Genomic DNA, 26,760 nt, shown 5'->3' with positions numbered 1-26,760 from the left:
TCACCTCAGTTAGCAGAGGACATGGTTAGATCTAGCATTGAGTTTGTGGTAGGTCAACTTCAAAACTTGACGCTGCAATCTGATCTGCTGGAAAGAATTAAAAACGCTCAGATGACTGATCCAGAGTTAGTGAAAATCATAGACGAGGTTTGGGCTGGCCAAGCTAGGGATTTTTCAATGTCAAACAACAGGATGCTCCTGTATAAAGCTAGGGTTTGTGTTCCGAGTAGTGTGGAACTCAAGAATGAGATCTTTGAAGAGGCTCATTCTACCCCTTATTCTCTGCATCCCGACACCACCAAAATGTACCAGGATCTTAAACCGTACTTCTAGTGGAGCGATATGAAGAAGAATTTGGTAGAATTCGTATCGAGATGCCTCACCTATCAGCAGATTAAGGCTGAACATCAGAGACCAGTAGGGTTGTTACAGCCTTTAACCCTACCTGAATGGAAGTGAGAGGATATCACGATGGATTTTGTGGTTGGGTTACCTAGAACTACGGGTTTGTTCGATTCCATATGGGTAGTGGTGGATCGATTCTGAAATCTGCTCATTTTCTGCCTGTTAGAACAACCTATTCAGTGGATCAGTTGGCAGAATTGTATGTTAGAGAGATTGTAAGACTTCACGGGGTACCGAAGTCTATAGTTTTGGATAGAGATCCGAAGTTCACCTCCAAGTTTTGGCAGAGTTTGCAACGAGCAATGGGTACAAAACTGAAATTCAGTACAGCATTCCATCCTCAGACAGATGGGCAGTCCGAAAGGACAATTCAGATATTGGAGGACATGTTACAAGCCTGTGTTATGGATTTTGAAGGCTCTTGGAATAAATATCTACCGTTGATTGAATTTTCATACAACAACAATTATCAGAGTACGATAGGGATGGCTCCCTATGAACTGTTATACGGTAGGAAGTGTAGATCTCCCATCCATTGGGATGAGACAGGGGAGAGGAAATACCTAGGTAGCGGACCAATGAGGCAATTGAGAAAATAAAAGCTAGAATGCTTGCCTCACAGAGTAGACAGAAAAGTTATGCAGATCCGAAACGCAGGGATGTTGAGTTTCGAGTAGGGTCCATGTGTTTTTACGGGTATCTCCAATGAAGGGGATCAAACGTTTCGAGAAAAGAGGCAAGTTATGCCCTAGATTTACAGGACCTTTTGAGATTCTCGAGAAGGTAGGTCAAGTGGCATATCGGTTAGCGTTGCCTCCAGCTCTTTCAGTAGTTCACAACGTATTCCATGTCTCTATGTTGAGAAAATACGTTTCAGATCCTTCTCATATACTCCGTTATGAGAGCCTTGAACTGCAGCCAGATATGACATACGAAGAACAGCCAGTGCAGATCCTGGATAGAAAGGACAAAGTCCTTCAGTATAAGACCATAGCATTGGTCAAAGTACTCTGGAGAAATAGCAAGGTCGAGGAAGCCACCTGGGAGCTAGAGTCAGATATGAGAGCTCAATATCCAAAGTTATTCAGATTAGATTTCGGGGATGAAATCCTTTTAAGGGGGGAATAGTTGTAAAGCCGCTTAGTTTAATTTGGAAATTAGCAGTTAATTATGTTTAATTATGAAAATTATTTATAGATATTTAAATAATTTTTTATGCTGTTATTATTGAATTCTGAAATGCATTTTATGTCATATAGTGAATTTCATAATTTTGCATTTCCGGTGCCCGGCAACATGGAACTCGGTGTTTGGCTCAGTAAAATCACAACTTAGTATGTTAGTATTGTGGGACGGTTTATTAGACATTGGGAATGTCGGGAGTGGTCGGGAATTTAGAATTTCCCAAAATACCCTTTAGTGCCCTTTATGTCATTTTAGTGTGGAGGGGCAAAATGGTCATTTTGCCCCAATGATATTTTGTCCTTTAGTGGACTTAGAGCTAGAAATTAAATGTTATGTTATGTTCCTTTTGGCTGAAATAATAGTTGATTGTATGCATTTACCCTCATTTTATTCAAGTTAGAAAAATTAGAAAAGAAAAACAAACTCTTTTTCTCTCAACTCTCTCTATCTTTCAGCCCTCCTTTGAGCAGCAAGAATTTTGGTGATTCTTTGGTTTTCAAGCAGATTTTGTGTGATTCTAAAGTCTTGGTAAGCTCTTGAATTTTTCTCTTTAGTTTTCTTGAGTTTTGATGAAAAAGATGATTGTTGCATGTTGGTTTTTGATGTTATTGCTGCTGTTAGTTGTTGTTGTTGTTGTTTTTGTGATTAAAATGCTTGAATTGAATGGATTAGATAGGTTGTAATGCATGCTTGTTTCCCTTGTTTAAGTTTGTGAATTTTTGGTTCAAAAGCTTTGGTTTTCAAAGTAAATTGTTGATTTTCGTTGCTGTGGTTGCTGCTATTGTTGAGTAGTGTTTTCTGGTGTTAAATTATGTTGAAATAGGTTGTGTTATGCTTGATTTAGTGGTTGTTTGGATGTTTAGTATAGTTTTGAGTTTTTGAACTCAATCTTAAACCTCCAATGGTGAAATGAGTTTCTGTGATTGAAGCTTGGTTCTTTTGCTTTGGATTTGTTCTTAGGGGTATTTAGAACATGTCTGGAAAGTTTGGTATGATTTGGGGTTGTTTGGATTGAGTTATGAATTTTTGAATGATTCCTGGCAGGAACCGGAATTCCGAATGTGCAACCGGAATTCCGGATGGGGTTCAGGAATTCCCAGAACTGGAATTCCGGTTGAAGAACCGGTCTGCCGGTTGGGGGATTTTCAGGAACCCTAGTTTTTCTCGTTTTTATGTTATTTGGGGTATTGCCATGCTTTTTATCGATAGGGAAACTTTTAGTTTCTAGTTGAAGTCCCCGGGAAGTGATTTAGCTTATCACTTAATAATGTTGTGATTCTAATGGTTTAGGAGCCTGCAAACCGCCGTGCAGTTCATTCCACTCAGGTTGACCGGCACACCTAAATTCAGAATTGAGGTAAGATTAGTATAACAGTATGCATATGTATTACATGTTTAGCGTGCATGTTAGGATGCCTGTTAGATTACATTAGATATGTATGTTGGCTTCATACCATCCGACCATATCACATCGGTTAGGCTAGAGTATGACTAGCAACTGGAGTATGACCAGTATACCGAGTATAGGCTGATACTAGGGTTGGTGGTACAGTACTGTTTGACCGTATCACATTGGTTAGGCTAGAGTATGACTAGCAGCTGGAGTATGACCAGTGAACCGAGTATAGGTTGTTACTTGTCAATAGTAGCGTCTTACGAACGTTCAGGACTCAGTATCGTGTGGGACACGACAGTTAGGGTTATGGTCAGGGGTATGGGCGTTTGATCATAACCTGGGATTTATGTATGATTATGATTTATGCTTTTGTTACTGAGTCTGTCGACTCACAGTGCTATGTTTATGTGTAGGTAAGGGCAAGGCCAAGGCCGAGGAACCGTGAGAGCGAGCCGATGAAGATTGTACATGTCGGGGCGGTTAGGCCTGGAGCGTACGATCCTCGAGACAACAGTGCTTATGTAATTAGCCGCTAGGCGACAAGTATTTTGTATTAGACAGTAAACTTTTGTAAAGTATTTTGTAATCGGGATCCCGAGTATTTTTGTATAAAATATTTTATAAGTTTAGTTAAAAGCAAAAAATTTAATTAATCACGATTTCCATAAACCTCGTTGATTAGCAACGAGCTGCGCAGTACGTTTAAAAATCACGTAATACGCCTATGCTAGTTAGGGTGTTACATTGCCAATGCCCTGGAAGGACATAACACTTATCCAAGTTGTAAGTATACCTATCGCTGATTATCATGCCAGTCTAAATCCAGTGAACTGACAAATCTGGGAATTAAACTTTTGAACATATAATCATGATTATATTCCACTGTGTTGACAACACTATAATCATGAACAAATACATAGTTCTGGACTTAATAGAATTTATACATTAAATATAATCATGAAATAAATCATGTGAACCATGCAACATAAAATGATTTTTGATCTTTATTAATTAGTAAATTTGATTATATTAAAATGGGTTTTATTTAGGGCACAAAACTTAACAAACTCCCACTTGCACAAATATAAAACAAAAAGTGCATTTCAAATAATCTTAACACCTTGATATCCAAATCAAGTGTAGTATGTAGTATACTCTTCGTAATAGGATCTGACAGGTTGTATTCAACATAACCTTTGCTCCACCATTACATTTGCTTGATCACAAAATCCTTGATATTGTGGAATTCCTCTCTGTATGTCTACTCTTCTAGGGATACTGGATTCTTTATTTTTTGGCAACTACTTTTGCGTTAGTCAGGAAGTAACACTAGTAGTTAATAAATGTTGGAACAATGCCAAAAATGTGTAGATCTTTCCTTAGACTGAATAAGTATCCTTCCAGCAACTTTAACATTCAGTCTCTCTAGCAGACTTAGAGACTTCCGATAAGTTTTTACAGTTCTCCAAAATCACTACTCCACCCCCAGAGTAATCACCATCTCATCAGCAGACTTTCTAGCACTAAGGCAAGTCTAGAAATCAGATTTGGTGTAGTCTAAGAGTATTAAATACACCCTTATCGACTAACATATAGTTCCTCTTCTTGATCTTAAGATTCACTTGATTGTCTTCCAATGTTCCTTTCCTAGATTAATTTGATACCTACTCTTTACTCCCACTCAACAGCAGGTGTCTGGTCTAATGCATAGGAAAGCATATCTGAGACCTCTCACTGTTGATCCTAAGGAATTCTTTTATGGGTTTATCTTTTCTGGAATAGTTGAGACTTTTCCTAATATAAATTAAATCTATATCTAGTAGTCGAGAAGCTTCTATAAATTGCCATTAGAAAAATGCTCCAGCATCTTACTAAAGTAAGTTGCTTGCACTAGAGTAAGTAATTAACAGGCATACCACAAGCCATAGGTTTAGATAAACTCAAAGCTTTACTACTTGGAACAAGAAGTTTTGTTAAGTCCATTGAATAGACCTACTAACGAAATTTCCTTTCTTGTCCTTATAATAGAAAACTTTTGGTTGTTCCATATGAATAGTTTTAACCATAGTTCTCTTTGCATTGCTTCTTAGTTTCTTATTCTCACAATCCATTACTTGTTTAAACTAACAATGGATTTTCATCACAAGTGTCTTCCAAGTCATAACAGTGTGAGTTCCTTGAAACCCTCCCACTACGACAAGGTACTATGAATTTTTGTCTAAGAATACTAAATGGTATTGTCCTCTTCAGTTGTGACAAAACAACAGAGGTAGTGGGATCATCATATATCGAATAAGATCATAGAACACTTTTGGAATCAAGAAAAAATATCTCCTCTACTTTGCTACTTTGTTTTCAGACTTAGTCATTTTCTTAGAACAGTAGTATTTGTTGAAACAAACACTTTCTTATCTTAATGACCATGGGATGGTCCACCTCTAATCACTTAGAATAGCTATCAAACATGCAAACCTTAGTTAACAGTTCTAGCTTTTCTTATGATTACGATTAGGACATCCATGAACCTAGTAATGGTTTATACTAAGTACACAACCATTCCATCATTCTGAAAATTGTTGGAATTATTTTACCAAGATCTTAGATTTACTAACAAGTATGTTGTTTAACATCCTAAATATGAACTTCTAAAATGATATGAAATAAACACATATAAAGTACAAGAAACCTTACAGTGGTTGCAGCAGAATATAATGTCTCCTGCCACTCAGATCTCTAACCCTTGTATCCTTTCTGTAGCAGAGTATCACAAAGATTTGAGCCCGAATCTCCTTCTCTTGAATCTGGATTCTTCACAGCCTTACACACTATGATTGAGATGATTGAGATACAACTTGATGTGTGTGGGCACTCACTCACTCACTATAGGCTCTGTTTAGAAGAGTGGAAGAGAGAGAGAAAGTGGTTTCGGCTAGGGTAGGAAGTGGAGGCTAAAATTTATCTGAAGGAATGAGATGCATCATCTTTTTCTTGAAGCCATCACAACCTATTTATAGGAAACCACCTAGGGTTAGGCTAGACTTATTAGACATTAAAATAATGAAAAAATAAATGGTAAATATGCATATAAGTGGCCGGCCATGATATGGATTGGGCCCCACTTTGCAGTTTTGCCATTTTGTCATTTCTCCATCTCATTTTCTCAAAAATGCCTATTTTCCAATTTAACAACTTAAATGCCAATTCTAACTATTTAATAACTAAAAATTAATTATTAAATAATATTGTCATTTAATATATTTATTAATTAGACTAATCAATGTCTCTTAATTAACAAATAAACCCTAGGAACTCTTTCTTCATAATTAAGCCCTTGCTTAGTGAAAATTCATAAACTAGACATAGTCAATTAATTAACAAAATCCCACTTGCACTAATATAAAACAATAAGTATATTTCAATTAATCTTAAATTCTGACGGTGCTTTTCAATTGCAGTTCTTACCAAAACTTTGGTGAATGGATCAGCTAGGTTATCCTTTGTGTCCATTTTTTCCACCAGTACATCCCCTCTTGCCACATACTCTCTGATGATGTGATATTTCCTTTCGATATGCTTGCTTCTATTTGTTGGGTTTTATGCCCTAAATAAAACTCATTTCAATATAATCAGATTTACTTATTAATATAGATTATAAATAACATTTAATGTTGCATGGTTCACATGATTTATTTCATGATTATATGTTCATAATGTATAAATTCATCTGAAACCCTTTTCACATACTTGATCCTGTTTATTGTGTTGTCAACACATTGGAAAGTAAACATGACTATGTGAATAAAGTTTCCTAGATTTATCAGACACAGGGTTTTACTGATATGATAATCTACAACAGAGTTTACTTGCATTTGGAGAAATGCTATGTTCTTTCCAGAGCATTGGTTAAAGTAAAGCTCAGGTCGGGTGCATGGAGTATGCATCGGAAGGGATCGATATTGAACTTTCACTTAGATTTATTAAACTTACCGTAATATCTATTCAAGTCAATATCGCCTAGTTGATCCTAGATCAAATGATCTTAATCCTGTTATGATTAGGCTCGATCCCGAGAGGCTATTCGTGTTCTTTGATTTGTTAGTTAAGCCTACTTTTAGGTCAGGGTGATACGTACATTTTGGGAACACGGTAGTGCAATTGAGTGGGAGCGCTAACATAAACATGGAATCTTTAGCTTCTATCATGCGAATAGTAAGTAAATGATGATCTCCTTCGAGCTTGACCAAACGAAAATAAATGGTGGAGTACTCATTTCACATAAGCTGAAGTATCATTTATACGGGGTTAAGTGTTTTAAGGATTAAATACATTGTAGGGTGTAACGGTAATCTAATCCCTTTACAGTGTAGATCATTCATATAGAGGATCATTGATCAAATTAGGATTATAACAATGGATAACTAATGATGTGTCTATATGGTGGAACATATAGAGCATTCTATATACTGAGAGTGCAATTCTAAGTTCTATGCGTGGATTAAACGAAGAATTAATAAGTCAGTGAATTTAAGTAATAAATTCTTGATCTGCTTATTGGAAGCTCGGTTATATAGACCTAGGGTCCCCCACTAGTTGAGATAATATTGCTTGTAAGACTCATATAATTGGTTTTGATTAATCAATTATAATTCTCAAATTAGACTATGTCTATTTGTGAATTTTTCACTAAGTAAGGGCGAAATTGTAAATAAAGAGTTTTAGGGGCATATTTGTTAATTATGATACTTTGTATGATTCAATTAATAAATATGATAAATGAAAATATTATTTAATAATTATTTATTATTAAATAGTTAGAATTGGCATTTAAATGGTTGAATTAGAAAATTGGCGTTTTGGAGAAAATTGGATGTAGAAAAGATAAAACTGCAAAATTGCAAAATGTGAGGCCCAAATCCACACTGCATGGCCGGCTACTTTTATAGGAATTATCATCTGATATTTTCATTATTTTAATGCCAAATAATTCAAACCTAACCCTAGCGGAATGCTATAAATAGATAGTTAAGGCTTCAGGAAAATTACACTTTTCATTCAGAAAAAACATGAGCCTCTCTCTCTATTCTTGGGCGACCACTCTCTCTCTCTCTCTTCTTCCTTAAGATTTCAAAATTACTTAGTGTTAGAGTAGTGCCCACACACAGCAAGTGATACCTCAATCATAGTGAGGAAGATCGTGAAGAAAGAGTTTCAGCAAGGAGGAGTTTCAACACTAAAGAAGGAGAGAAAGAGATCCAGGTTCAGATATTGATAATGCTCTGCTACAGAAAGGAATCAAGGGCTAGATATCTGAACGGAAGGAGTCATATTATTCCGCTGCACCCAATGTAAGGTTTACTAAACATACTTGTGAGTAGATCTAAGATCCTGGTAAAATAATATCCAACAACTGGCCTCAGAGCCATGGTGATTGATTTGCTTGCAAGAAATTTGGACTTAAAACGATTGTTTGATGTTTTGGATGGTATCATGTTGTATTGAGTGTTATTTGATGATTGATTGATGTTTGTGAATTTTTATGAAAAATAATTGAATATCTGTTTCTTGAATTATTTTTATTGTATAGTATGGAAAAAATTAAGCAATTTACTTTTTTACAGAACTCAATTTCGATTTAATTTTAATTAGTTATGACTTTTTTGAAGTTTCGAAAATATCGAGGTGGTGTCACTGCACCACGCGCGCCCACGGAAATCATGCAGCCTCCCCTTGCCCCGTGTTTCCTCGCCCATGCAACCCTTAGAGCGCGCGCGGACAGTATGCACAGTACAGCTCGCATTTTTTTCGTTTTTCTTCAATTTTTCATGCTATTTCATGGATTTAACTTCCGATTTTTTGTGTAGTTGTGTATTTAAACATTTACTATTCCTAATTCAATTCTAAATATCATAATTAAATTAATTTATTTTTTTAAAATTAATTCATGATATTAGTGTAATTTGAATTTGAAAATAGTAAATATCTATCTTTTTTGCTTAATTATCTATCTTATTTTAAAATTTGATTATATCTTATCTTATTTTTAAATTTAAAGTCAAATACTAAATTTTTTAAATTAAATTTTTTTAAATAATTTGACCTTATTTAAATTTAAAATAAGATAACTATAATCATGTAATTTTAAATAGATGTAAGATATTTTGCTAATTTTTTAAATTTTGTTATTTTATTTATTTAAATTAAATCATAAAATTTGAAAAAGATATTTATTTATCTTTTTTAATTTTTATTTAATTTTGATTTATAAAATAACATTAAATTTTAAAAATAGTTAGCAAATTTTGAAATGATATTTAGGTTGGTTGAAACCTAATTTTTCAAAATTGTAGGTTTAATTTTAAATATTATTTTAATTAATTTTGAAAATATTTAAATTTTATTTTATTATATTTCGAAAATAAATTTTTTTATTTAATTAATTTTTCAAAATTATTTATTTAAAATTAAATAAATCCTACATCCAACTATCCAGCTAACCTTGTTGCAGGAGTATGTGTTTTTAGCTTGTTTGTAAGTTTTTAAAACCTATTATTGCTTGATTGCAAATAGCCATGGTTAACTTGTTGACAGATCCAATGATCTGATTTTAACTCATGGCTCCCTTGGTCAAGTAAATAATTTGTAACAGGTGTATTTACAATCTTCTTTCATCTGTGTATGACCTAGCAACATGATTGGATCAATCCAAATTGTGTGCCTGTGTGAGCTTATGTGTTTAATTTTAGCGTTAATTTCACAAATGCACAAAAATAATAAAAAAAACAATAAAAATACGGTTTCACGGAATTTTAAACATTTTTACGATTTTTTTGATTTTATTTACATAAAATACGGTCTTTTTGTGTTGAAATTTTGTTCATTTGTTGTTTATTTTTTGTTATATGTATGTTATTTTTTGTTGTTTTTTTGTTGTTATTTTGATGTTATTTTCATATTACTTTTATGTTGTTTTCTTGTTGATTTTATGTTGTTTTCGTGTTATTTTTTGGAAAACTGTAAAAATGTAAAAATACATTCTTTGAACGTAAAAATTTAAATATTTTACAAAAAATGGTGGCTTATGTAATTATTCCTTAATTTTAATTATAGATGTATATAGGTTGTTGTTGCTAAATAAAATATCATAGTTCTTGATAGATTTTATTTAGGCCCATTTAGTTTTGGGTCTATTCAATTAATAATAGTTGTTCATTTTAAGGTTAAATTCCTCTCTTTTGGGCCTTGTATGAGAGTTGGGAGCCATAGAAGTGGGCACGACATACTGAACCCAGCACCCCCTCATATGAACCACCCCAATTGTGATGGCCCATTTGCCTGATTTGAATAACTATACTAGGTTAATTAAATTAGTTTAACCTAATAAAATTGATTAGCAACATAATTAATTTCATTTATTTTGAAATTAATTTAAGAAAACCATAGTTTAAAGAATTTTATTCTAAGCTAAACTATATGTATTTTCTTGTATTTAATTAAATATAGAATTATAACTATCTAGAATCTTTCTGAAGCTTAATTTAAATTTCTCATTAAATATTCCCATTTAAGTTGAAAATTAGTTACCTCTAACTAATCAACCTAAATCTGAATATCTTTTGGATTTAAAATTTCAAAATTAACTTGAGGAATTTTAGGAATTGGTTATTAAGATTCTTTAGATATTTTTTTTTTTAAGTTGATATTTTTTCAAATATTAACTTAAAAGGGAATATTTTCAAATTAAGTGGTTACAACTTAATTTTAATTTAATTAATCTAATTTGAAAGATATTTAAGTTGATTTTTTAGATTCTTCTAAAACAACTTAAATTAGATATTTTTTCAAATTTTGTGGAAAAGATACTTAGTCAAATAAGATATTTTCTAGATAGTTATTTCTAGACTACTTATTATTTCTAATATTAAATAGGAAAATATTATACATTGTGAAATTAATTATTTAAATAATTAATTTTGGTACAATTTATTTCAAGTATATTTTTCCTAGTATTAAACTAGAGATTAATAATTAAGCATTCTCTACACTTAATTATTTATTTCTTGAATTTAATACATTTAATTAAACTAAAAAATTAAATATCTAAGTTGATTTTCATCATGATACTTAAATATTTTTTTTTCATGGCATTTAATTAAATAGAAAATTATTTTTAGTTGAAATTTATTTTTTCAACTAAATTTAGATAATTTTCAAAATATATTTTTTTTATTTTATTAATCAATTTTCGAAATTGCATTTCATAATGCAAGATGATGTTGAATTAATCTTGAAAAATAGATTAAGTTGTAAATTAATTATTTATTTTAATTAATTCTTGGACCAACTTAAATCAATGATTTTTTCATTTATTGATTAATTTAAAATAAATGAATTAAAGTATATTATTAGAAATTGAATTAATTAGTCAAAGGAAAATCTAGATAGGTGATATTTTTGCTTGAAGTATTTTTTTAAGTAATTATTATTTAAATATTTCGAAAAACATAAAGTTTTTCTACTTTCTTTTTCAAAATACAATAAATATATTCTCATGAAAATTTATTTTGAGTTGCAAATTAATTTAAATTAATACAACTTAAATAATTTTCTTAATATTTATATATCAAAATTACTACTGAGATGGAAATAATTCAATTTATTTTTTATCACCATCTAAGTATAATTTTATAAATATTAAATTAAATTTTAATTTAGAATTTTAATTCTCAATTCTATATTTAATGAATATATTTTATTATAAATAATAATGAAAATACATTTTAAATAATGAGCTTTATTATTAAGATATTCGATCTCCATTGTTGGTTTTACATCGCGTTTGTTTTAGTGAGTAATCCTCCCTAATGGAGGAACGTTCATTAGCAATTTCGCACTGTTTAATCTCGAAAGATAAGTATTTTGTAAGTGTTTTATATGGTATGGATCACCCTAATGGTGGCGACCATATTTGACTTGCAAATTATGAAACAATGGTGGAAGCTCATAAGATAGAATTGCCTTGACTCTCGCCTAAACGGGACAACACTGAATTCCAACCTTGATCGAATAAAAGGTTGCTAGAATGTTTAACATTTTAGATGAGCTGACAACTCTATTCAATGGATGATAGCTTTGACTCTCGCCTTAATGGGACACGGATATCAGTTTGTTGAAAACCTTGGAAATTATTTAGGATTGTATGTTTTAGTATTTTTACTTGTCATTCCTACTTGCTATATGTTTAATAATTTCTGAATTGTGTATGGATTTATATTGAACCATGTTATTTTCTGTTATTAAGTTGTAGTTTAATTTCGAATCTTCATTGTTGGTCTAACTTGGTTTGTTTATCTAATGAGATAAATCCCTAGTGGATTTTCACCATTAGACATACATAATAGTGTTAGATCTCGAAAGATAAATATTGTATATGCAACATCTAGCTGTTCATCAATTGATGACACCTTAGACTAGTATTTTTACAATATGAAACAAGAAGATTGTATAAATAAGATTACTTTGACTCTCGCTAATCGAAGTATCGTTGGATTCTTATTTATAAACGAAATTATCCTAATTCCTCTTAGCTTATTCATTTCGAATTAGCTCAATAACATATCATTGGATGATTGGTCTATAAATCATTTAATGTCATTCTATTTTCTTTTAAGAAATTAAAGACACTTTTGATTATATTCCCGAAATTCTATCCCAAAATGATATAAATCCTCAATCTTAGAAATCTCCTACTTTTATGGCAAATCAAAATTAGAATTAAATTAGTAGTGGTGGTCTAAGATAGAATTACTCATTATATTTGGTATAAATTTAAGTCTTTGACTTTAATTTTAGATTCCAAACAGAAATTTTCTTATATTTCTATTTCCAGAATACAATACAATTACACTTTCACAAGTGTTTAATATCCATCTTCTATTAATGGATTCAAAAACTGTATATTAAAGTATGGAATATGAGTTTAGTATTCTGTGACCAGGATCCACATGCTCTATTCTAAGAACTCTTTGATGTAACTATACCTAAGTCATCAAAAAGACACAACCACATTTTTTTAATCTATGGCATTTGTATCTTGTTCATAGTGGTTTTGACAAGATCAATCTCTGCAAAGAGTTAATATGCATATATCCACTGAAAGTTGTTCATCTCATTCGCAGATGGATGAACATTCAGGGGTGGATATGAGTTTTTCGTTGTAGTCTTAAAACGATCACTCTAGATTATACCTTATGCAACGAAATTTGAAATGTTTAAAAAAAATTCATTAATTTATAGCAATGGTGAAACACCATTAAGGTAAGTGGTTAAAGATCTTGCGAACTGATAGGGGTGGAGAAATAGTTAGTAGATATGCAGTTCAAAGATCATTAAATTGATTTTTGAATTATATCCAAACTTACCTCCCCAGAAATTTTGATTTGCATATTGATGATTAGTTACTAGTCGTTGCCTAAATCCTTCTATAGTAATACAATTTCAAAATGATGTAATGGTTGTATACTTAATGTAAATCATTACTGGATTCATGGATGACCTAATCAAAATCTTAAGAAAAGCTAGAACTGTTAACCATGGTTTGTTAGCTATTCTAAGTGATTAGGGGTGGACCATCCCATAGTCAATAGATAAGAAAGTGTTTGTTTAAACAAATACTACTTTTCTAAGAAAATGACTAAGTCTGAAAAGTAGCAAATAAAGGAGATATTTTTCTTGATTCCAAAAGTGTTCTATCATCTTGTTTGACATATGATGATCCCACTGCCTCTGTTGTCTTGTCACAACCAAAGAGGTTAATACCATTTAGTTTTCTTAGAGATAATTCACGGTACCTTGTCGTAGTGGGAGAGTTTCTAGGAACTCACCTTCTTATGACTTGGAAGACACTTGTGATTAAAATCCATTGTGAGTTTAAACAAGTAATGGATTGTCAAGATAAGAAACTAAGAAGAAAAGCCAATAGAACTATGGTTTAACGCATTCACATGGAGTAACCTAAAGTTTTCTATTACAAGGACATAAAAGGAAATTTTCGTTTATAAGTCTATTCAATGGACTTAACAAGACTTCCTGTTCCTAGTATTATAGGTTTGAGTTTATCTAAACCTATGGCTTGTGGTATACCTGGTAATTACTTACTCTAATGCAAGCAACTTACTTAAGTAAGATGCTGAAGCATTTTCTTTCTAATGGCAATCTATAGAAGCTTCTCGACTTCTAGGCATAGATTTTATTTATCTAAGAAAAAGTCTCAACTATTCAAGAAAAGATAAAGCCATGAAAGAATTTCTTATATCAACCGTGAGAGGTCTCAGATATGCTTTAGTATGCCTTAGACCAGACACCTGCTGTTGAGTGGGAGTAATGAGTAGGTATCAGATTAATCCAGGAGAAGAACATTAGAAGACAATCAAGTAAATCTTAAGATTAAGAAGAGGAACTATATGTTAGTCAATAAGGGTGTATTTAAAACTCTTAGACTACACCACATGAGATTTCGAGATTTGCCTTTGTGCTAGAAAATCTTTCTGATAAGATGGTAATTACTCTGGGGGTTGGAATAGTGATTTTGGAGAAGTGTAAAAACCTATCTGAAGTCTCTAGGTCTACCAGGAAGGGACTGAATGTTAAAGTTGCAGGAAAGGTACTTATTCAGTCTAAGGAAAGTTCTATACATTTTTGGCACCATTGCAAATTGCCTTAACTACTAGTGTTAATTTCCTGATTAACCAAAAGTAGTTGTCAAAGGTATAGAATCCAGTATCCCAAGAGAGTAGACATATAGAGAGGAATTTCACATTATCAATGATTTTGTGATTAAGGAAGAGTAATGGTGGAGAAAAGGTTGTGTTTAATTCAACCTTTCAGATCCTATTACGAGGAGTTTACTACTACTACACTTGATTTGTATAACAAGGTGTTGAGATTATTTGAAATGCACTTTTTGTTTTATATTAGTGCAAGTGGGAGTTTGTTGGGTTTTATGCCCTAAATAAAACTCATTTCAATATAATCAGATTTACTTATTAATATAGATCAGAAATAACATTTAATGTTGCATGGTTCACATGATTTGTTTCATGATTATATGTACATAATGTATAAATTCATCTGAAATCCTTTTCACATACTTGATCCCATTTATTGTGTCGTCAACACATTAGAAAGTAAACATAACTATGTGAATAAAGTTTCTAAGATTTATCAGACATAGGGTTTTACTGATATGATAATCTACAACAGAGTTTACTTGCATTTGGAGAAGTGCTATGTTCTTTCCAGAGCATTGGTTAAAGTAAAGCTCAGGTTGGATACATGGAGTATGCATCGGAAGGGACCGATATTGAACTTTGACTTAGATTTATTAAACTTACTGTAATATCTATTCAAGTCAATATCGCCTAGTTGATCCTAGATCAAATGATCTTAATCCTGTTATGATTAGGCTCAATCTCAAGAGGCTATTCGTGTTCTTTGATTTGTTAGTTAAGCCTACTTTTGGATCAGGGTGATACGTACATTTTGGAAACACGGTAGTGCAATTGAGTGGGAGCGCTAACATAAACATGGAATTTCTATCTGGCGAATAGTAAGTAAAGGATGATCTCCTTCGAGCTTGACCAAACGAAAATAAATGGTGGAGTACTCATTTCACATAAGCTGAAATATCATTTATACGGGGTTAAGTGCTTTAAGGATTAAATACATTGTAGGGTGTAACGGTAATCTAATCCCTTTACAGTGTAGATCATTCATATAGAGGATCATTGATCAAATTAGGATTATAACAATGGATAACTAATGATGTGTCTATATGGTGGAACATATATAGCATTCTATATACTGAGAGTGCAATTCTAAGTTATATGCGTGGATTCAACGAAGAATTAATAAGTCAGTGAATTTAGGTAATAAATTCTTGATCTGCTTATTGGAAGCTCGATTATATAGACCCATGGTCCCCCCACTAGTTGAGATAATATTGCTTGTAAGACTCATATAATTGGTTTTGATTAATCAATTATAATTCTCAAATTAGACTATGTCTATTTGTGAATTTTTCACTAAGTAAGGGCAAAATTGTAAAGAAAGAGTTTTAGGGGCATATTTGTTAATTATGATACTTTGTATGATTCAATTAATAAATATGATAAATGACAATATTATTTAATAATTATTTATAGTTATTAAATAGTTAGAATTGGCATTTAAATGGTTGAATTAGAAAATTGGCGTTTTTGAGAAAATCAGATGCAGAAAAGATAAAACTGCAAAATTGCAAAAAGTGAGGCCCAAATCCACACTGCATGGCCGGCCACTTTTATAGGAATCATCCTCTGATATTTTCATTATTTTAATGCCAAATAATTCAAACCTAACCCTAGTGGAATGCTATAAATAGATAGTGAAGGCTTCAGGAAAATTACACTTTTCATTCAGAAAAAACCTGAGCCTCTCTCTCTATTCTTGGTCGACCACTCTCTCTCTCTCTTCTTCCTTAAGATTTCGAAATTACTTAGATTTAGAGTAGTGCCCACACACAGCAAGTGATACCTCAATCATAGTTAGGAAGATCGTGAAGAAAGACTTTCAGCAAGGAGGAGTTTCAGCACTAAAGAAGGAGAGAAAGAGATCCAGGTTCAGATATTGATAATGCTCTGCTACAGAAAGGAATCAAGGGCTAGATATCTGAACTGAAGGAGTCATATTATTCCGCTGCACCCAATGTAAGGTTTACTAAACATACTTGTGAGTAGGTCTAAGATCCTGGTAAAATAATGTCCAACAACTGGCCTCCGAGCCATGGTGATTGATTTGCTTGCAAGAAATTTGGACTTAAAACGATTGTTTGATGTTTTGGATGGTATCATGTTGTATTGAGTGTTATTTGATGATTGATTGATGTTTGTGAATTTTCGTGAAAAATAATTGAATATCTGTTTCTGGGATTTTATGCCCTAAATACAATCCATCTCAATCTAATCTGATTTGTTATCAATAAAAGATTAGAAGTCATTTATGTTTACATGTAGTTTTCATGTTTATGGTTTAATATATACAAAATCTGTTAAGTCCAGAACATATAGTCATTTACAATTACAGTGATGTCAACACAGTGGAATGTGATTGTGATTATATGCTTCAAAAGAAAAAGTCCCTCTTTCATCACTGCATTGGATTTACACTGATGTGATAATCAGCGATGAAGTGTACTTACACTTTGAATAAGTGTTATGTTCTTTCCAGAACATTGGCAACGTATGCTAATTTTGAATGTATGGAGTATACATTGGACTGGGACCGATATTGATCTTTGTTAAGATATTATAATCTTACTGTTGTATCTTTCTAAGTCAATATCACTAGTTGATCTTAGATCAAAAGATCTTAACCCTGACATGCTTAGGTTCAATCTCAGGAGTGTTATTCATGTTCTTTGATTTGTTAGTTTAGCCTACTTTTTGGTCAGGGTGATACGTACATTTTGGGAACATGGTATTATGATTGAGTGGGAGCACTAAACATAGAATCTATAGCTTCTATCAGGACATAGAAGTGAAACCATGATTTCCTTCGAGCGTGGCTTAATAGAGGTAAATGGAAGAGTTCTTATTTTAGTAATTATATTTTCACTGAAATATCATTTACAGGAAGCTAAGTGTTTTAAGGATAAAATACATTGAGGAGTGAAATGGTAAATTTATCCCTACTCGGTGTAAATCATCTATAGAGGATCTTTGATTATTGAGATTAGAACGATGGTTAAATGTTGATAGTGTCTCTATATCGTGGAACATATAGAGCGTTCTATATGACTGATAGTGCAATTCCAAGTTCTATAAGTGGATGCAATAATGAATTAATAAGTTAGGGAATTTACTTGGTAAATTCTAGTTCGACTTATTGGAAGCTCGGTTGTATAGAGACCATACTGCTTGTAAGACTCAGATAATTGATTTTAATTAATTATAATTCTAAAATTAGACTATGTCTAGTTTATGAATTTTCACTAAGAAAGGGCTTAATTGTGAAGAAAAGAGATTCTAGGTCTCATTTATTAATTGAAAGACTTTATTATGTCTAATTAATAAATATATTAAATAAAAATTTTATTTGATAATTAATTTTAATTATTAATAATTAGTTTTGACATTTAAGTTGTTAGATTTGGAAAAGTCATTTTTGAGAAAATAAGGGAAAATTGTCAAAATTAGAAAAATACCCAAGTGGGGCCCACTAACCATGGCCGGCCACTTAAAGGGATTTTCCACTAAATATTTTCATTATTTTAATGCCTAATAATTCCTAACCTAAACCTAGTGGTTACCTATAAATAGATAGTGATGGCTCACACTTAAATAGAAGATGAAATTTCTTGCCTTCAAGAAAAATTGAGCCATCTATTCTATACCCATAGCTGAACCACCTTTCCTCTCTTTTTTTCTTCAAATTTTCATACCTTGTGTGATAGAGTAAGTGCCCACACACATCAAGTGGTATGTAAAGACCGCTTAGTTTAATTTGGAAATTAGCAGTTAATTATGTTTAATCATGGAAAAAAAATTATTTATAGCTATTTAAATAATTATTATACTGTTATTATTGAATTCTGAAATGCATTTTATGTCATTTAGTGATTTTCATAAGTTTGCATTTTCGGTGCCCGGTAACATGGAACTCGGTGTTTGGCTCAGTAAAATCACAACTTAGTATGTTAGTATCGTGGGGCGGTTTATTAGACATTGGGAATGTCGGGATTGGCCGGGAATTTAGAATTTCCCAAAATACCCTTTTAGTGCTCTTTATGTTATTTTAGTGTGAAGGGGAAAAATGGTCATTTTGCCCCATTGTTATTTTGTCATTTAGTGGACTTAATAATTGGAAATTATGTGATTTATTAAGTTAATGTTGGCTGAAATAAAAAGGTTTATTTTGATTATTCTCTCATTTTCATTTTCCAAAGTTAGAAAAAATTAGAAAAGTTAGAATAGCTCTCTCTCTTTTCCTCTTGTTTTCGGCCCTCCTTGAGCAGCAAGGAAGTGGACTTTTCTCTTGTGATTCAAGTGGTTTCCATCAAGTTTAGAGTGATTCTAGTAGAGGTAATTTTGTCTAACTTCTCTTCTTTTATTTTCTTGAATTTTTGATGAAAAATGGATTAATGCATGCTTAGTTTAGGTTATTGTTTGTTGCTGTGATTTTGTTGTTGTTTGCAGAGGTTTAAGCATGATTAATTGAGGTTCATTAAGCTGCTTGTGATGCATGATAGTTAGGTTGTTTAGAGTTGTGGAAATTTTAGCTCAAACGTTTAGTTTTCAAAGAGAATTTTCGAAATTGGTGGCTGTAGTTATTGCATGAATTTGTGTATGTTTTTTGCAGTTTCCAAATGCATGAATATGTAGTTTTAATCAAGGTTTGATGCATGATAGGGTTGTTTAACAAAGTTTGAGTTTGAACTCAAAGCTTGGAGCTTTAATGGCATTTTTGATATCTGTGTGTTCTGGACTGTGTAGATGCTTTAGAAATGTTCTTTGGGGTATTTAGAACAGGTCTAGAAGGTTTGGGGTGAATTGGATTTGATTTGATGAAGTTATGAATTTTTGAGTTTTGTCTGCGAGGAACCAGAATTCCGGTTGTGCATCCGGAATTCCGGATGGGGTTCTGAAAATTCCCAGAACCGGAATTCCGGTTGGGCAACCGGTCTGCCGGTTAGGTGATTTTCAGAAACCCTAGATTTTCACATTTTTATGTTATTTGGGGTATTGCCATGCTTTTTATCGATAGGGAAACTTTTAGTTCCTAGTTTAAGTCCCCGGGAAGTGATTAAGCGTATCATTTATAGTGTTATAATTGTTATGGTTTAGGAGCCTGTAAACCGCCGCGCAGTTCCTTCCAGTCAGGTTGACCGGCAAACCTGAATTCGGAATTGGGTTAAGATTAGTATAACAGTATGCATATGTATTACATGTTTAGCGTGCATGTAGGAAGCCTGTTAGATTACATTAGATATGTATGTTGGCTTCGAACCATCCGACTGTGTCACATCGGTACAGGCTAGAGTATGACTAGCAGCTAGAGTATGACCAGTGTACCGAGTATAGGCTGACACTGTATCACATCGGCACAGGCTAGAGTATGACTAGCAGTTGGAGTATGACCAGTGTGTCGAGTATAGGCTGATACTCGGGTTGGTGGTTCTGTACTATTTGACGTATCACATCAGTACAGGCTAGAGTATGACTAGCAGCTGGAGTATGACCAGTGTACTGAGTATAGGCTGATACTGTAATACATCGGTACAGGCTAGAGTATGACTAGCAGCTGGAGTATGACCAGTGTACCGAGTATAGGCTATTACTTGTCAATAGTACCATCTTATGAACGTTCAGGACTCAGTATCGTGTGGGAGACGGCAGTTAGGGTTATGGTCAGGGGTATGGGCGTCTGATCATGACTCGGGATTTATGTATGATATTTGTTTATGCTTTTCTTACTGAGTCTGTCGACTCACAGTGCTATGTTTATGTGTAGGTAAGGGCAAGGCTAAGGCTGAAGAACCGTGAGAGCGAGCCGGTGAAGATTGTACATGTCGGGGCGGTTAGGCCTGGAGCGTACGATCCTCGGGACAGCAAGGCTATTTTTGTAATTAGTCGCTAGGCGACGAGTATTTTGTATAGTCAGTGAACTTTTATAAAATATTTTGTAATCGGGATCCCGAGTATTTTGTATAAATATTTTATAAGTTTAATTAAAAAGCAAAAATTTTAATTAATCACGATTTCCATAAACCTCGTTGATTAGCAACGAGCTGCACAGTATGTTTAAAAATCACGTAATACGCCTATGCTAGTTAGGGTGTTACAATTGTTGGAAATTATTTTACCAGGATCTAGATTTACTAACAAGTATGTTAGATTAACAACCTAATATGAATTCTAAAACAATGAAAATAAACACATATAAAGTTTAGAAAACCTTACAGTGGGTGCAGCGGAATAATATGACTCCTTCCGTTCAGATCTCTAGCCCTTGATTCCTTTATGTAGCAGAGCATCACCAAGATCTGAACCTGGATCTTCTTTTCTCCTTCTTTGATGCAGAAATTCCATAGTCTTCCATACTATGATTGAGATACCACTTGATGTGTGTGGGCACTACTCATCTCACAAGGATTTCGAAAATTCTCTCTCTTTTCTCTCTTAATTTCGTGGCTGATAGCATGCAAGAGAAGAGACACAAAGGTTGCTTTATATAGGGAGAAGGGAGAGCACAACTTTCCAAATAAACAGTTTCCTCTTTTACTGTGTAAATGATTAACTGCCTTATTTAGTGTGATCCACCACTTTCCTATTATAGCTAGGCTTTGATTAGCAATTACATGACAATTAAAAAATAAAAATAATAATTGGGAAACACAAAGGGAGTGCTCGGCCATAGAGGGAATATGGGCCTCACTTGGATTTTGCAGTTTCCTCAATTTTATTTCTATTTCTCCAAAAATGCCACTTTTCCAATTCTAATCATTTAAATGCCAAAACTAATTATTTAATAACTAAAATAGATTATTAAATAATATTGTCATTTAAAATAATTATTAATTAGACATACAAAGACTCTTAATTAATAATTAAACCTAGAAACCCTTTTCTTTACGATTTCATCCTTAAACTGTGAGAATTCATAAAGTAGACATAGTCTAACTTTTAGAATTATAATTGATTAATTAAAATCAATTAACGAAGTCTTACAAGCAGTATGGCCTCAACTAGTATGGGGACCATGGGTCTATATAACCGAGCTTCCAATAAGTCGAACCGAATTTACCAAGTAAATTCCCTAACTTATTAATTCATCATTGAATCCACACTTAAAACTTGGAATTGCACTCTCAGTCATATAGAAACGCTCTATATGTTCCACGATATAGACACGTCATTAGTTATCCATTGTTATAACCCTAATGTGATCAATGATCCTCTATATAGATGATTTACACTGTACAGGATTAAATTAGCGTAACACCCTACATGTATTTTATCCTTAAAACACTTAACCCTGTATAAATTATATTTCACCTAAGTGAAATGAGATCTCCACCATTTATCTTCGTTTGGTTAAGCTCGAAGGAAATCATCCTTTACTTCTATTTGCCAAATAGAAGCTATAGATTCCATATTTATGTTAGCGCTCCCCCACTCAATTGCATTACCGTGTTCCCAAAATGTACGTATCACCCTGATACAAAACTAGGCTTAACTAACAAATCAAAGAACACGGATAACACTCTTGAAATTGAGCCTAACCATATAAGGATTTCGATCATGTGATCTAGGATCAACTTATGATATTGAATTGAATAGATATTTACGGTAAGTTTCAAAATCTAATTCAAAGTTCAATATCGGTCCATTCCAATGCATACTCCATGCATCCAACCTGAGCTTTACTTTAACCTATGTTCTGGAAAGAACATAACATTTCTCCAAATGTAAGTAAACTCTGTTGTAGATTGTCATATCAGTAAAACCCAGTGTTCTGATAAATCTAGGAATACTTTATTCACATAGTCATGTTTATTTTCCACTGTGTTGACAACACAATAAACATGATCAAGTATGTGAAAAGGGGTTTGGATGAATTTATAAATCAAATAGACAAGCAATTGATTAAGTGAACCATGCAACATAAAAATGTTATTTCTGATCTTTATTAATAAGTAAATCTGATTATATGAAATGAGTTTTATTTAGGGCATAAAACCCAACAAACTCCCACTTGCACTAATATAAAACAAAAAGTGCATTTCAAATAATCATTAACACCTTGATATACCAATCAAGTGTAATAGTAGTAAACTCCTCGTAATAGGATCTGATAGGTTGAATTAAACACAACCTCTTCTCCACTATTACTCTTCCTTAATCACAAAATCCTTGATAATGTGAAATTCCTCTCTATATGTCTACTCTTTTGGGATACTGGATTCTATACTTTTGGGCAACTACTCTTTTGTTATACAGGAAGTAACCCTAGTAGTTAAGGCAAGTTGGAACACTGCCACAAATGTATAGAACTTTCCTTAGACTGAATAAGTATCTTTCCTGCAACTTTTAACATTCAGTCTCTCTCTGGTAGACCAAGAGATTTCAGATAGGTTTTTACACTTCTCCAAAATCGCTACTCCACCCCCAAAGTAATCACCATCTCATCAGCAGACTTTCTAGCACAAAGGCAAGTCTTGAAATCTGATGTGGTGTAGTCTAAGAGTTTCAAACAAACACCCTTATTGACTAACATATAGTTCCTCTTCTTAATCTTAAGATTTACTTGATTGTCTCCCAATGTTTCTCTCCTGGATTAATCTGATACCTACTCATTTCTCCCACTCAACAGCAGGTGTCTGGTCTAAGGCATACTAAAACATATCTGAGACCTCTCACTGTTGATTTAAGAAATTCTTTCATGGCTTTATCTTCTCTGGAATAGTTGAGACTTTTCCTTAGATAAATAAAATCTATATCTAAGAAGTTGTGAAGCTTCTATAGATTGCCATTGGAAAGAAAAATGCTCCAGCATCTTACTAAAGTAAGTTGCTTGCCTTAGAGTAAGTAATTACCAGGTATACCACAAGCCATGGGTTTAGATAAACTCAAACCTACAATACTAGGAACAGGAAGTTTTGTTAAGTCCATTGAATAGACTTATGAACGAAAATTTCCTTTCTTGTCCTTGTAATAGAAAACCTTAGGTTATTCCATGTGAATGGATCAAACCATGGTTCTATTGGCTTTCTTCTTAGTTTCTTATCTTGACAATCCATTACTTGTTTAAACTCACAATGGATTTTAATCACTAGTGTCTTCCAAGTCATAAGAAGAGTGAGTTCCTAGAAACTCTCCCACTACGACAAGGTACCGTGAACTATGTCAAAGAAAACTAAATGGTATAGACCTCTTCAGTTGTGTTAAGACAACAGAGGCAGTGGGATCATCTTGTAAAATAAGATGATAGAACACTTATGGAATCAAGAAAAAATATCTCCTTTATTTGCTACTTTATTTTCAGACTTAGTCATTTTCTTAGAAAGTAGTATTTGTTTAAACAAACACTTTCTTGTCTAATGACTATGGGATGCTCCACCCCTAATCACTTAGAATGGCTAACAAACATGCAAACCAAGGTTAGCAGTTCTAGCTTTTCTTAAGATTTCGATTAGGTCATCCATGAATCTAGTAATGATTTACATTAAGTATACAACCATTGCATCATTCTGAAATTTTATTTCCATAGAAGGATTTAGGCAACGACTAGTAACTAATCATCAATATGCAACTCGAATTTCTGGGGAGGTAAGTTTGGATGTAATTCAAAATCAAATTAATGATCTTTGAACTGCATATCTACTAACTTTTTCTCAACCCCTATCAGTTCGCAAGATCTTTAACCACTTACCTTCACCATTGCTAGAAATTCATGAAATTTTTCAAACATTTCAAATTTCTTTTGCATAAGGTAAAATCTAGAGTGATCGTTTTAATAATACAACGAAAACTCATATCCACCCCTGAATGTACATCCATCTGCTAATGAGATGATTATAATTTCAGTGGATATAGGCATATTAACTCTTTGCAGAGAATGATCTTGTCAAAACCACTATGACCAAGATACAAATGCCATAGATTTATAAAATATGTGGTTGTATCTTTTGATGACTTACTTTAGTTACATCAAAGAGTTCTTAGAATAGTGCAAGTGGATTCTGGTCACAGAATACTAAACTCATACAGTTTAAATCCATTGAAAGAAAATGGTTATTAAACACTTGTGAAAGTGTAACTGTATAATTAGTCAATCTTTCTTGGATCACCACTACTAATCTAACTCTATGATTTGCCTATACAAGTAGGAGATATCTAAGATTGAGGATTTATATCATTTAGGGATAGAATTCCGGGAATATAATCATATGCGTCATCTAATTTCTTAAGAGAAAATAAGACTTTATATGATTTATAGACCATTCATCCAATGATATGTCATTAAGCTAATTCGAAATGAATAAGCTAAGAGGAATTAGGATAATTTCATTTTAAATAAGAATCCAACGATGCTCCGATTAGCGAGAGTCAAAGTAATCTTATTTATACAATCTTCTTGTTTCATATTGTAAGATACTAGTCTAAGGTGTCATCAATTGATGAACAGCTAGACCTTGCGTATACAATATTTATCTTTCGAGATCTAACATTATTATGTTAGTCTAATGGTGAAAATCCATTAGGGATTTATCTCATTAGAAAAACAAATCAAGTTAGACCAACAATGAAGATTCGAAATTAAACTACAATTTAATAACAGAAAATAACATGGTTCAATACAAATTCATACACAATTCAGAAATTATGAAGCACATAGCAAGTAGGAATGACAAGTGAAAATACTAAAACATACAATCCTAAATAATTTCCAAGGTTTTCAACAAAATGATATCAGTGTCCCGTTTAGGCGAGAGTCAAAGCTACCATTCATTGAATAGAGTTGTCAGCTCATCTAAAATGATCAACATTTTAGCAACCTTTTATTCGATCAAGATTGGAATCCGCGTTGTCCCGTTTAGGCGAGAGTCAAGGCTATTCTATCTTATGAGCTTCCACCATTGTTTCATATTCTTGCAAGTCTTATATAGTCGCCACCATTAGGGTGATCATAAACTATATAAAAAACTTACAAGATTACTTATCTTTCGAGATTAAACGGTGCTAACTTGCTAATGAACGTTCCTCCATTAGGGAGGATTACTCACTAAAACAATAGCTATGTAAAACCAACAATGGAGATCGAATATCCTTATAATAATAAAGCTCATTATTTAATGAACGGTTGTATTTTCTTCTAATATTTATTTTAATCCATTTATTTTAAATATATATTTATTTAATTAAAATTTCCAATTTAGAATAAAAAAATTCCAAATATAAATTTTAATTTAATATTTATAAATTATACTTAGATGGATACGAAAATAACGTGAATTATTTCCATCTTAGTAATAATTTCCATAAATATTTAGAAAAATATTCAATTTAAGTTGTTTCAAAATTAATTTAAATTAATTTACAACTCAAATTTAATTTTCTATAAATATATATTGCATTTCGAAAAATGCTTTAAAATAAAATAAAAATAAATCTTGGAAAATTACTCTAATTTTATGTTGACCCAAAATTAATAAAAATTAATTTTCAACAAAAAACATAATTTTCCTATTTAATTAAATATCTAAGAAAAATTTCAAATATTTAAGTATCATGATTAAAAAATCAACTTAAATATTAACTTTCTATTTAATTAAATATCACTAGAAAAATACTTCAAGCAAAATAGATAATATCTATCTAGACTTTCATAGACTAATTAATCCAATTTCTAATTATAATATATTTTAGCTCATTTATTTTAATTAATCATTAAATGAAAAAATCAATGATTTAAGTTGGTCCAAAATTAAATAAATAATTTTTAACTTTAATCTATTTTTCAAATAAAATTCGAAATTTCTACATTAAAGAAATGTAATTTCAAAATTTTGGGAAATGATTAATAAAATAAAATAAAATATATTCTGAAAATTATTCAAACTTAAGTTATTCTGAAATAAGATTCCAAACTTAAAATAATTTTCAACTTTAATTAACATGAAAATAACAATATTAAAGTATCATGATGAAAATCAACTTAGATATTGAAATTTTCAATTT

Source organism: Cannabis sativa, chromosome 6, assembly GCF_029168945.1.
Source record: "Cannabis sativa cultivar Pink pepper isolate KNU-18-1 chromosome 6, ASM2916894v1, whole genome shotgun sequence".
Taxonomy (NCBI): domain Eukaryota; kingdom Viridiplantae; phylum Streptophyta; class Magnoliopsida; order Rosales; family Cannabaceae; genus Cannabis; species Cannabis sativa.
Note: the sequence above shows the minus strand (reverse complement) of the source record.